We start from the raw sequence: 14,946 nt of genomic DNA, 5'->3' as shown, positions 1-14,946 counted from the left end.
ATGCTGCGTCCACCGACTTTCAACGTAGATATGGTTTGAACACCAGAAGGGTGTTCAAACGCCAACACAAAACGGAGATTTTTTAATTTTTTTCCTGGTTTCCCAGAACTACAGATTGCCCCCTCAATTAAGTCCAACAAGGACTAAAGATTTCTAAACTGGCAGATAAAATTCCAAGATAAATGCGTCAGCACCTAAGACAGAGCAAAGGGACAATCGGTCAGAACTGTCTTCGGGATTTTACAAACGCGTTTAATGATGAATGTTGGGCATGTTTTGACTATCCGTCTTCAGCTTGAGGAAAGGATTCATCGGAATCTCAGACTCTGATTTTGTTCAGCCTCTGCTGGCTGCTCTCCGTGCACTGGGCATTCAGGAGTAACAACCCACACGCCCCTGGAATCGCATGGCAGCTTCAGTGCGGGGTGAAGCGGGAGGTGGGGAGGGAGGAGGGCAAGCCACCAAGAGTTACCGTAAAGGAGCCATTAGGTGCAATCTGCCCAGCTGTCACATGCCCTTACCTGGGGTCAGATGGGTGCGGAGCTGGAGCTACTCCCGCATTGGTACTGGTATCTTAGTAATATTGGAGTTCACCAAGTGCTGAGCACACATGATCAGATTTGACACTCACAGCTACCCTGGGGTAAGGCAGGTTGTGTAACTTAGTATCCTTAGTGCAGAGAGGAAAATGAGAAGCTGAGGAGTTCAATGACTTACCCAAGGCCACCCAGGTAGAGCATAGCAGGTCGGAACCCAACCCAGGTCTTCCGACTGCAGAGGCTCTGCTCCTTCCGAGAAATGCACACGGAACCAAGGCGATAGGTGTCTGTAAGCAGAAGGGCAGAAAGAGCTAAATCACTTTCTCCTAAACTCACCTGTGAAAGTCTGACCATCACTGATTTAAATTACCTTCTTCCAAGAAACATGTCAGGACTCTGCAAGTTTTGTATTCTGTCCTCCTCAAAACAGGTAACTGAGAACCAGGTTTTCAGCAGTAGCCTAGAGAATATTACCTCGAAGCTGTGAGGCTGTGGAGACAACACGATGTAATGGGAAGGCATGAGCTTTGGAATAAGACCGGTAGGCTCCAAAACCCTGCCAGTTACTAGATGTGTAACTTTGGGCGTGATATTTAAGTGCACTGCACCTCAGTTTTCTCATCTGTAAAATGGGGATAATACCTCCTTCAGGTTTGTGGTAGGAATTAAATTTTAAAATATATACAAACTTCTCACTATATAATAGGTGCTCAATAAATAACCATTTCCTTTCCCAACTGCTGCAAGGTGAATGGTGTCATAGTAACTTGGAATCCTTCGAAGAGAATGGAAAAGGGGAAAAAATTCATGCTCAAAATGTTTATTCCAGGATTATTTCTAGTTGGAGGTAGATAACTGTGAAGCCAATAAAAATTAATCTTCAGGACTCCCCCCACCCCGACTTTCACAGGTCCCTTCCAAAGCCTGGGGAGGGGCCCTAACAATGTGTTCACATGGTTCTATTTGCAAAAATAAGATAATTTTGTATCCTTTTTCTGAAACCATGACTCAAAATTGTGTAAATTTCAAGTTCCACAAAACCTGGATCTGTTTCTATTTATAATAGAAAACTGGGTATAACCTAAGCCGCTTTCAGGCTATCAACCGAAGCAGGGAAATGAGATATGCAATCCTGGAAAAATGATCATTTGGAGGACTATGAAACAGTGTCGGAAATGCTTACAGTTCATTAAGCTTAAAAACATATAAAAGTGCATGTACATTTTAATTACAGCTATGTAAAATATAAATATATATATACATGTATAAACAAAAACACACACACACACACACATATATATATATATATATATATATATATATATATATCTCGCATATTTGAGAAAAGACCGAAAGTAAATACACTAAAACAGGGATTAGGATGGTGAAATAATATGAGAATATGAGATTTACTTCAGTTTTCTGTCCTTAAATTTCCTTTAATGTATTATATATTTTTTGCAATTTCTTTAAAGGTACTTATGTGAAAATCTATAGCTTAAGCTTAAGCTCAGCCAGGAGGCTGTTCTTACTACTTAATAATTTGTTTCACGTGCATTCAAGCGCCTGTTAAAAATACTCAGTGCCAGTCCCGGTGTAAAGTGCTGAGTATGCAAAGATGAGATTAATCATATAATCCCTCCCCTCTAGAAGCTTACAACCTGGTTTGGAAACTCTAATTAATAAAACAAATAAAATGTTAAAATTGCTGTAGTGCATGTTTGTGCCATATCAACAAGGAATTCAAGTACAGAAGCACTTAAGTCTGCCTGAACAATTTAAAGAAGGGAAAATAACCCTACAGCTGAGTCTTGAAATTTAAGTCGGAGTTTGTCAGGCCAACACGAGTGACAAGGAATTCCAGGCAGAAGGGGAGCAGGTGCAAAGGCACTGAATTATTAGAGAGAGAGCTTGGCATGTTGGGGATTTGAAAGTAGATCCATATATCTGAAGCATAGGGCGCTTTCAGAGAATATCGGGAAATGAGGCAAGACCGTTAAGTAGGTATTGGATAATAAAGAGCTTTTTAAGTCATGCTAAGAAGTTTAGATTTTCACCTCTTGACAATGGACGTTGAAGGATTTTTCTCATGGAGAGAACTGATTTGCATGTTAAATAATTTCTCTGGCAACAGTGTGAATAAGAGAATGGAGGCAAAGCAAAAAGTAGGAACACCAGTGAGGAAGTTATTTTTAGTCTATGAAAGAGATGGTCAGGACAGCAGCACTGGGGATTGAAAAAAGATGGTGGATTTCAGGAATATGAGATAGAAACAGCAGGATGTGGTAACCTAACAGATGTGAATTTGGAGAGAGAGACAGAAGTAGTCTATGATGAATTTCCAGGTTTCTAAAATATGCACCCCAGTGAATGGGAGTCTCATTTACTAAGAAAAAAATGCATAAAGAGCATTCCAAGAGGGACAGATGATAAGTTCAACAATGGGTCTTTTGTATTGGCGGGGTCTGTAAAACACCAAGCTGCTGCTATCCAGGAGACCGTTTTGTTTGATTGTTTTTTGTTTTTTTAATTTCTATTGGAGTAGAGTTGATTTACAATATTGTGTTAGTTTCTGCTGTACAGCAAAGTGAATCAGTTATACATATACATATATCCACTCTTTTTTAGATTCTTTTCCCATATAGGCCATTACAGAGTACTGTAGAGTTCCCTGTGCTATAGAGTAGGTCCTTATTAGTTATCTAGTTTATATATAGGAGTGTGTATATGTCAATCCCAATCTCCCAATTTATCCCTCCCCCCCTTTCCCCTTGGTAACCGTAAGTTTGTTTTCTATATCTGTGACTCTATTTCTGTTTCGTAGATAAGTTCATTTGTACCCTTTCTTTAGATTCCACATATAAGCAATGTCATATGATATGTCTTTCTCTGACTTACTTCACTCAGTATGACAATTACTAGGTCCATCCATGTTGCTGCAAATGGCATTATTTTGTTCTTTTTGACGGCTGAGTAATATTCCACTGTATATATGTGCCACATCTTCTTTATCCATTCATCTGTCAATGGACATTTAGGTTGCTTCCATGTCTTGGCTATTGTAAATAGTGCTGCAGTGAACATTGGGGTGCATGTATCTTTTCGAATTATGGTTTTCTCTGGATATGTGCCCAGGAATGGGATTGCAGGATCATATAGTAGCTCTATTTTTAGTTTTATAAGGAACCTCCATACTGTTCTCCATAGCGGCTGCACCAATTTACATTCCCACCAACAGTGTAGGAGGGTTCCCTTTTCTCCACACCCTCCAGGAGACCATTTTGACATAGAAGTTTGGACTCAGGAGAGGAATGGAAAACACAGTCATCAGTGATGATTGTGGAGCTTCTACACCACACAATCCAGGGGACATACTGTAGAATATTAAATAGTGATTGAACAGTTATTAGCACAATTTTCTGGATGACGATAGTAAGGCATCTTCAGGAAGGGAAATCCTTTTTTCAATTCAGGTGAAGTCACCTTGGGGTCACCTCACTGGCAGGCTGAGGGTAGAGATGATAGTTGAAACCATAAACCTGCCTAAGGAGAGAACAAAACATTTAGTGTGACTAGAAAAGTGAGCCATGGCAGAACCATGTGGTATACAAGAATCTAGGAATAAACAGAAGAGAGGCTAGGGAAAGAGACAAAGAGAGGTGAGTGGAAAACTGGCTGAGAGTGCTGCCAGGAGAGAAGGTGCGTCAATGATGGCAAATACAGGGACTTCCCTGGTGGTCCAGTGGTTAAGACTTCACCTTCCAATGCAGGGGGTGCGGGTTCTATCCCCGATCTGAGAGCTAAGATCCCACATGCCTCTCGGCCAAAAAAACAAAACATAGAACAGAAGCAATATTGTAACAAATTCAATAAAGACTTTTAAAATGGTCCACATCAAAAATAATAATAATAATAGCAAAATGCAGTTGGCCTTCTGTATCCGCGGTTCCACATCCACAGATTCAACCAACCCCGTATCGGTTGGAGGATGCAGAACCTGCGGTCACGAAGGGCTGACAGTACTACACCACTTTATATAAGGGACTTAAGCATCCCCATATTTTGGCAACCGAGGGATCCTAGAATCCACCCTTGAGGGCCGACTATACAGTGTACTGTGAAGTCTGCTAAGAGAAGCACCGAAAAGAGGCCATCGTGACATATAACTTCCCAAAAGGTCATTGATGGGAACATACATTATGCCAACATTTTAGGAAAGCAATCTGGGAGTAAAATACACACACCTTTTAAACTAGAGTCCCACTTCTTGGAATTTATCGGCACAAAGAAAAGTTTATAGAGATACGCATATATAGATATTTACTATAACATTGTATGTAATAGAAAACAAACAAAACAAAACAACAAGCCTATAAAAAATGGCGGTTTTATGTGATTCAACCTAGGCCAAAGAACCCAAATGCACTTCAGTAGGGAATAGTTGAATCAACAACAGTGTATCCTTATTGTGGAATACTATACAGCTGTCAGAAAGAATTCTATAGGTTTATATCTATTGGTTTGAAAGTGCAGCTGTGATATATGGTTAATTGAAGAGCAGGTTAGAGAATAGAATGCTCAATGTGATGGAATTTTTGTTTAGAAGAAAAGAAGGAATGAAGGGAGGGTGAAAGAGAGAGAAGAGAGAGACAGAAATCGTATGTAGTTGCATATGTGTTTGTTTTAGATTTAGATGGACAAAGCAAAAAGTATGGATGGTAAACATGAAATTGTTAAGAGTGAACATTCAGGGACTTCCTGGTGATCCAGTAGTTAAGACTCTGCGCTCCCAATGCAAGGGGGCCCAGGTTCGATCCCTGGTCAGGGAACTAGATCCCGCATGCCGGAGCTAAGACTCAGTGCAGCCAAATAAATAAATAAATGTGTTTTTTTTTTTTTAAAAAAGAGTGGACATTCAGAGGTGTGTACTTAGCAGAGGTAATGGGAACTTAATTCTACTTTTGACACTTTACTATTTGAGATGCTTGAGGATCCTTACTTTTTTAATTCAAATGCCTGTTTTTTAAAAAAATCACTAATTAACTTAAAGTGAACAAAATAGTCATTGATGACTTTAGCCAAGGCAATTTCAGTGAGTTATGAGAGCCAAAGCAAGAGTGAAGTGAATTGAGAAATGAATAGGAAACAGGGAGGGAGGCCAGTGGTTTTCCCAGAATTTTGTTGTTAAAGGCAAGAGAGCAATTGGGTGGCTAGAAAGGAATTTGGAGATGGAGGAATTTAGGGGTTGACATGGTTAGGGTTGATTGGTTACTTTGTTTTTCAGTTTGAGAGGAACACAGTCACATTTATAACCTGAAGTGGGTGATCCAATAAAGAAGGAGGAAAAAGGAGTGAATTGGAGGCTTCCCAGAAGATCTGGAACCTGGCAGGGTGCATGAGTCTTGGATGGGAGGAGGAGGGAGAGGGAGACGGGAAGGGAGACGAGGGGGGGCTGCCATTTCTGGGCGAGAGGAGAATGAGTGTGCCTCTCTAGGGCTGCTGAAGTTCCAGCTCCCTTTCTCCCACTCCCATTTTCTACAGACTTCTTCCAGAGGCCCTAGGAGGGACCCTGGCAATGATTTAACGTGGTCATGTGTTTTTACAAAATTTGCAAAAGTAAGGTATTTTTTTGTATTCATTTTTTTTTAAAGTTCCCCCTTCTCGAATTGAATCTGCTCAGGCACCACAAAACCAAATCTTCCCCTGGTAGCTGTTAATAGGTTTGGGGGAGAGGGGATAGGGGAGGCCAAAACGGAAAGAAATTTATGTTTGTTTGCCTTTATTTTATTAATAAACAAAAATCAAAGTTAGTCTGTTCAGAGTGAAGTAAGAAAGAATACAGTGGGGGCTTCAGGAAAGTGATGAAAATTTGGAAAAGCTGCTGAAGGAATGGACGAGGGAGCTGACAAAGAATTCCCCAACATCAGAGAGGGTCCTGCTGCAACTGGTTACCATAAATTTGGTGGGTACCATGAACGGTGGCCTTCTTGCCTCTATTTTCCCATCACAGAATGGAAATAATATTTGTTCCCAGCTACAGCATGAGAGTATTGCAGGGGATGCATAAGAAGAATTCATTATAATTTGAAAAGAATTATACTTTGTTTCTTGTAATAGTTTTTCTTATTTCAACATCAGCTATATAAACCCCCAGTAAAACTAATAAAATTAAAACAGGAACAATAAATACTTAGCCCCTGCAGGAGGAGAGGACATCTGCAGTAGAGGGTACCCTGCCATAGGGAACCAGAGCCAGAGCAGAGAGGAGGGTGTCCATGCCAGGGAGGGGATGATGGTGGAGTTAGAATATTGGTTACATACAGAGGAATCGATCAAGTAAGTAAACACATTAATGATAGTGGACGCTGGGTTTCTAACTGTTGGAGGAGGAGTTACAAATACAAGGGAGCTGTACTGGTGCCCAAGTCAATGAAAATGGTGGACTAGTTCTGTTAGGGTCCTGTCTCTTCCCAGACACACTGAAAAAACCTGGCAGAAACTGTCAGAATCAACTTTATCAGAACTCTAGGAGATAGTCTAGGGTTTACAGCAACCAAGCAAATGCTTTATCAGGAGGAGGGCCACTGAAACATGGTGGAGGAGGCCCACTGAAACATGGTAGAGGAGGTTTGTCACGTTTGACCTTACCCTTGCCCAGTCTTGCCTCCCTGGGGCAGGAGCATTCTAGAAAACAGCAGCCAGTGATCCCAGAGTGGGTTCCTTGATCTGGAGACAGCAGAGGGGACCTTGTTCCCAGGGAATTGTGTTTGTATGTTTTGGCCTGTTTGGGGGCTCCCGGAAGGATTGAAGCAAGGGGTTTGCCTTTGTATCACCCAACTCAGACCCTCTAAGAGTGCAGAAGTGGCTGTCTGGAGGAGATTCTTCAAAGACGTGGAAAGGCAGTTGGGACAAACCACAGACATGTAGAAACCTGGGAGGAAAAGCTGAGGATTGATACACGTAGGAAATAAGGTTTGGAAAAGCTCCTGTGCATTCAGGGGAATCGAGAAAGCTATGCACATGCTCAGGGCAGGACACAGCCTCAGAAAAGACCTGAAAAGACCGTACGCTTTCACCTCTGGCTGATCTCCAGCCTTAGCACAAGCAGGAGTGAAGGCTAAAGCCAAGTGATAAATGGCCTAAGCACTGAAGCATTGGCGGCAACACACAGAGAGACTACAGAGAGTTCAGAGACTACACAAGACAAAGAATACGATCTTGGGCTTCCCTGGTGGCGCAGTGGTTGAGAGTCCGCCTGCCGATGCAGGGGACCAGGTTCGTGCCCCAGTCTGGGAAGATCCCACATGCCGCGGAGCAACTAGGCCCGTGAGCCATGGCCGCTGAGCCTGCGCGTCCAGAGCCTGTGGTCCGCAACGAGAGAGGCCAAAAAAGGGGACGGCCCCCGGAACCCAAAAAAAAAAAAAAAAAAAAAATATGATCTTTAACAAAAGTAGTTTAGGAAAGTCACTAAACAAACAACTACAGCCCACAGCAACCAACAACAACAAATCCTGGGAAAGAGGAGAATTTGATTTCCAAAGTTACCTCATATTTTATTTTATTTTTTATTTATTTTATTATTTTTTTTATGTAGTACGTGGGCTTCTCATCATTGTGGCCTCTCCCGTTGTGGAGCACAGGCTCCGGACGCGCAGGCTCAGCGGCCACGGCTCACGGGCCCAGCCGCTCCGCGGCATATGGGATCTTCCTGGACCGGGGCACGAACCCGTGTCCCCAGCATCGGCAGGCGGACTCTCAACCACTGCACCACCAGGGAAGCCCATTACCTCATATTTTAAATGTCCGTTTTTCAACAAAAAAATCATGAGGCATATAAAGAAACAAGAAAGCATGGCCTATTTACAGGGGAAAATAAAGAAATTAACAGAAACTATCTTGGAGGAAGCATAGGCATTGGACTTACTGGACAAAGACATATATTCAAGAGCTAAAGGAAACCATGGACAAAAGGTTAAAGGAAGCCAGGAGAACAATGCCTCAACCAATACAGCATGTCAATAAAGAGAGAAAAATTATTTAAAAAGGAACCAAATAAAAATTCTCGACCTAAAACTACAACAACTGAAATGAAAATTTCACTAGGAGAATTCAGCAGCAGATATGAGCAGGCAGAAGAATCACTGAATTTGAAGATAGGTCAATCGAAATTATCAAGTCTGAGGAGCAGAAAGAAAACAACATGAAGAAAAATGAACAGAGACTATGAGACCTGTGGGACACCATTAAGTGTACCAACGTACACATGCTATGAGTCCCAGGAGGAGAGGAGAGAGTGAGGAAGAGGCAAAATATTTAAAGAAATAATAATCCAAAGCTTCTTGTGTTTGTTAAAATACATAAATCTACACATCCGAGAAGCTTAACAATTACAAAGAGTTACAAACACAGAAATAGAGAAAACTAGAATGGACCCTCTGATGCTGTATTAGTATTGAATATATTGTTATGAACTCATGGTTCTCAATATATGTGGATATAGAAATAAACATGGCTGTAAGTGTGTGTGTGCGTGTGTGTGTATTCCCTAGCTCTGTCCAACAAGCAGATGTATTAGTTCATGTCTACTGAGAAGCAGTCACCAAGACAGGATTAGATGTGTAAGAGATTTATAGGGGAGATGGGAGAGACACAACGCAATGTCATGTGTGATTCTGAACCATATCTTGTTGCTAGAAAACATTTTATTGAGACAACTGGCCAAACTTGAGTGGAACCTGAGGATTAGACAGTCATGTATCAACGTTAATTTTCTGATTTTAATGGTTGCATCGTGATTAAGTAGGAAAGAAGTCTTAGTCATAGGAAATAACACTAAAAAGTATTGGGGGATGATGGGGCATCAGATCCATACTTTCTCTCAAACGGTCAAGGACAAAACGTTCTTTGCACTGTACTGAACTTTTTGTACAAAAAACTTTTTGAATGTTTCAAAATAAAAAAGAAAGAAAAGTACTTATGCTATTTGAAAGATAAATGTGTTATAAATATAAGGTTTTATTATTTAAATCCAAAGAGCTCTTTAACATTTTTTAACGTGATGAGTAACTACCTTCTTACTTTTCTCCTCATCCAAGATTACTGCAATTCATTTACAAGACTGAATAGAATCTCAACATTTAAATACCTAATCGCTTTCTTTCATCTTTGGCACAGATGAACTGGATTTCCCCACATGTATGAGTCACCTGATAACAAATTTCCCAGCTTAAATAGGTTTAAAATTGCACAATTAGTAAAGCTGCATTATGAATTGTGTCTCAGATTCAAGGATTTATAGTAACAATATGTCTTTAGCATTCAAGTCCTTTCTCAACATACACATTTTTCTTTCATGCTGTAAAAAGTTCTTCTGTTGCTGAAAAGCCTTTTTCTCCACCTATTACAGAATGAAGCCCCTCTCCCTCTTCTTGCTCCCAGAAAATCAGACAGCTTGATGTGCTTTTCGCTTTAATCTGAATTGTAAAACACTGCATTCTTTCAGTTTTCCCACAAAATGAAGAGAAAGAAATATGCGCTTGCTATCTGGGGAGTATATGTCTAGGTAAATAAAACATGGTCCCAACTTCTTCCCAGCCTCCGTGCCACTTCTGAGAGTGAGAATGGGGAGGAATTCTGCCATCAGGGAAGAAGAAATTCTCCTTCACCATTGTTAGAATCTATCCAATTTGGAGGCATAGGAGCCAGAGTTTTCCGTTGGAGATAAAGAGAAAAACAATCAGTCCTACCCAAATTTGCTGTATCTGAAACTGTTTAAGCAGATTCCTGAATTAGGGATCCTCAATAGTGGGGAAAGGGGGTAGATTCTGCCCCCCCCCCCAAGTTTTAGCACTGCCTAGTGACATTGTAGGTTGTCAAAACTAGGGGTGGGAGGTGCTACTGGCATTTCGTGGGTGGAGGCCAGGGACATTGCTAAACGTTCTACAATCACAGGACAGTCTCCACAACAAAGGATTTTTAGTGCCAGGATTGAGAAACCCTGCCCAAGATGAATACAGAAAAGACGAGGGAGGCAAAAAATACCAAGAAACACAAACACTGAACACAATTAAAAACTAATATTCAAACTATGAATTGCACACAGATTTATAATGACACGGATTTTTTAGGGATTAAGTTCCCATTTTGTGACCTTTCAGGATATTGCTGAGAGGCAGTTAAAGCCCTTTTGAGTTTCCCCATGACTATCTTTTTATCAATTCATTTGCCAAGGATTTCTTGAGCACCTAGAGTGTGTCAGATGCTGAGAACACGAAGATGGATGACTCTCTCTCTTCCCTGGAGGAGCTAAGAGATTTTAGTGGTTGAAATATCTTTAAGTAAAAAAATTATAATACAAATGGCAAGAGCGAAAATAGCAAGTAACAGATTTATCGAGTACCTTCTCTAAGCCAAGCACATCTGCTTATCTTGAGTAATTCTCGTACCAGCTCTCTCCAGTGAGTATTATTCCCATTTCACAAAGACGAAAGCATGAAATTAATAACAAGACCTAACAAGTATGTGTCAGGCGCTATTCTTGGTGTCTTTTACATATGAGCTCACGTTATCCCCATGACTGCCCTATGATATGGGTACTGATATCATCATCCCCATTTTACATATGTGGATACTGAGAGACTGAGAGTTTGGTCCGAGGTCCTGCCACCAGGTCATCTGGCTCCAGAATCTATGCTCTTTACAACCCACTCGAGTGCATCTCTTGTGCCGTAGCCCAAAGAAGCAGGTGGCTGATCTGGATGTAAAAGCCAGAGTGCCTGCAAACCCAATGCTTTCAGCTGCTACCCAGCATTACATACCCTCCCCTGTACCAGGAGATCACCCAAGGTCATACAGCCTCCCTGATTGACTTTGCCTGGGGAAACCAAGGTAGCATCTGAGCCCATATTGGAAGTCAAGGAGGAAAGTCAGGGGAAGGGATGGCACAAGCGAGAAGAGATCAGGACAGATGCCGCCATGGTTAGCAGGTGGCAGTGGTTGAAACGTAGTACACGGGGGAAGGACTAAAGAGGACCCGGAGAAGTGAGTGGGGTCAGATCAAGAAGTGTGAGCTTCGTCCCATTGTCACAATTTTTAAAGGTTATACTCCATTTATAGTTATTTTAAAATACTGGCTACATTCCCAATGTTGTACAATATATCCTTGTAGCTTATTTTATACCAAATAGTTTGTACGTCTTAATCCCCTACCCCTATATTGCCCCTCCCACCTTCCCTCTCCCCACTGGTAACCAGTAGTTTGTTCTCTCTAACTGTGAGTCTGCTTCTTTTTTGTTATATTCACTAGTTTATTGTATTTTTTAGATTTCACATGTAAGTGTATCCTACAGTATTTGTCCTTCTCTGTCTGACTTATTTCACTTAGCATAATAGCCTCCAAGTCCATCCATGTTGCTGCAAATGGCAAAATTTCATGCTTTTTCATGGCTGAGTAATATTTCATTGTGTATATATTTACCACATCTTCTTTATCCATTCATCTGTTGGTGGACACTTAGGATGCTTCCATGTCTTGGCTATTGTAAATAGTGTTGCTATGAACATTGGGGTCCATGTATCTTTTAGAATTCCACTCTTGCTTTTTTTTTGGGGGGGTGGGTACGTGGGCCTCTCACTGCCGTGGCCTCTCCCGTTGCGGAGCACAGGCTCCGGACGCCCAGGCCCAGCGGCCATGGCTCACGGGCCCAGCCGCTCCGCGGCATGTGGGATCCCCCCAGACCGGGCACGAACCCGTGGCCCGCGTCCCCTGCATCGGCAGGCGGACTCCCAACTACTGTGCCACCAGGGAAGCCCCCACTCTTGCTTTTTTAATCTCACTGAACTGGGCTTGAATGTTTATGGTTGGAGGAAGAACAGGAAGAATCTAGACTGCCTCTCCCTTAGCAATTCTCCCCAGCAACTCTCAACCGCCCTCAAACCAGCCGACACACAGGAGCTGTTGATGGTGACTCGGTGCTGGTGAACAGCAGGAAGCAACGTGATGCAATTACAACCAAAATCACACTCTCAGAGTTGATGTGGTTGGGTACATTTTGGGTGTGATAATAGTCCTATTAGTAATACTCATATAGTGCTTTATAGCTTACCAAGCTTTTCCACACACACTCTCTTGTTTGATCATCAAAAGAAACCAAGGAGGCAAGTACTATCCCATTTCACAGATGTGGAAGCTGAAGCTCACAGAACACATCTGAGTAAGTGGAAACAAGGAACATGTTCACTCCAGAATTCAAGTCTTAGGCTCCCTCCTTGCCTTCCTGCCTTTCCTTCCTCCCTCTTTAACAATGTTTTTTGTATGTGTGTTGATTTTCCCACTTGTGTGGGACAGCAAAAGCGCGGATACTTGACATTGCCTTCCCTTCCCCGTGGAGGGTTAGCCCACCTGGGCCCGTCGCTTGCTCTTGCAGCCCTGTAAGATGTTCCCAAACATATCCTGTTGCCTTCAGTGCCTCTTCCATCCTGATGATCAGGTGTGTACTCCTTTCCATGGCACATATGACCTTCTGTATTCTGGCTTCCATCCTGGTTTGCCTAGAAGTGAGGGACGGGGGACTTTCAGTGCTAAAACTGGGATGGTTCTGGGGAAAGCCAGACGGTTGGTCACCCTCTATCTTCCTCTCCAGCTCTCTGACCTGCTGCTCTCCACTCTGGCTTCAGGGAATCCCTGTGTCCGGCCTCTGCTCCCCTGTTTTTACACCCTATCTTTGACTATGCTATTCCTTTTGTCACAACACATACCTCTACCTTTTTTTCTTAGCTACTTCCTACTTTTCCTTCAAGACTATAGTCTGAAGTGTAGGTGCCGATTTCTCCAGGAGACCTTCCTTGACTTAAATGTCCTGTCTTTGTGCTTCCACATCACCCCCACACAGACCTTTATCATAGCGTTTAAATTTACTGTATTTAAATCATCTGTTTCTTTGGTCATCTCTTCCAGAATCTTTTCTACTCCTTTGTAAAGCATCTTTTTATCCCTATCCCTGGTAGAGTTCCGAGCATACAGTAGGCAGGTGATAAATGTCTGTGAGCAGATCAGATGATACTAGAACTCTGTAAGAATTTTTCTCAATTCCCTTCTACATACTTCTTGCCAAAGAGAAGAGGCAGGGCAGCAAGGTAGACAGCTCAAGAAGTGGGCAGAGGTTAGGCTACAGAAGCCTTGGCCTTCCATGCTCAGGGGTACAGACTTCAATGGTTTAGCAACAGAGAGTCATTAACGGAACTGAAACAAACGTTAACATGATCAGTGGGCTTTTTTCTGTGAACTCAAGAAGAGCCTGAGCAGGAATAAAGGAAATGTGGGTCACCAGCCCAGCCAGAACAGAAACTACACGGAAGACCTCCTGGTCTACCCATAGTTCTACACACCCTTCTCAGGGCCAGTAGCACCTCAGAGTATGTCTGCTTGAACCCACAGATACACCTGGCTGGAGGGAGCAGTGAAGAACAAAGAGGGAAACATTTCCTGACCGGAAAATCTCAAATAGTTTTGCTGCACAGGCATGCATACAGGCAGGTACTGTATAAACAATTCCCTGGCATGGTGGTTCTCAAACTTGCATCAGAATCACCCGCGTAAGAGCTTGTTAACACACAGATGGCTGAGGCCCATCCCCAGAGATTCTGATTCAGTGGGTCTGAAGTGTGGCCAGAGAATTTGCACTTCTAAGTCCCCAGGAGGTGCTGTCAACCTGGGGACAACGCCATGAAGTCCACCATCCTAGCACCCACACCACATCTCTCTCCTCGACGGAAGATCTTGCCTGTTCTGTCACTGAGGCCAGCAAGGTCCCCTGTGACCCAAGACTTACCTCTGTCTTTGCTAACAACCTCTCTCATTCTTCTTTCACAGACTCATTCTCCTCTCGACATTCTCAGATCTGTGCTATGGGGGTTGAGGGAGCAGGGAAAAGACAAGAACCCTTTCCCCTGATAGAGTTACTTCTTAACCATCACTCTATTCCTCTTTCTTTTCCATGCAAACTTTTCTTTTTTTTTGGCCATGCTGTGCAAGTTGCAGGATCTCAGTTCCCTGAGCAGGGACTGAACCTGGGCCACAGCAGTGAAAGCCCAGAATCCTAACCGCTTGGCCACCAGGGAACTCCCTCTTGCAAACTTTTTAAATTGTTTACATTGACTATTTTTATTCCCTCACCCTTCATTCTCTCTTTAATGTCCTGTAATCTTTCTCCTACCCCCATCCACCACTTTACTGTTCATCAAGATTGTTTGTAACTTTATGATCACCAGATTCAGTTGTTGTTTGTCAAACTTGTTATGTGACACAGACTTGATATTATTGACCACTTCTCAGTATTTATAAGAAAAAGGTCTATGTTTAGAACTTTTCCCATAGGCCTCCCATCCCTTCATTAACTCATTTGGCTTC

Source organism: Aethalodelphis obliquidens, unplaced genomic scaffold (assembly GCF_003676395.1).
Source record: "Aethalodelphis obliquidens isolate GAN/ISIS:26980383/991018 unplaced genomic scaffold, ASM367639v1 scaffold36, whole genome shotgun sequence".
Classification (NCBI taxonomy): Eukaryota; Metazoa; Chordata; class Mammalia; order Artiodactyla; family Delphinidae; genus Aethalodelphis; species Aethalodelphis obliquidens.
Note: the sequence above shows the minus strand (reverse complement) of the source record.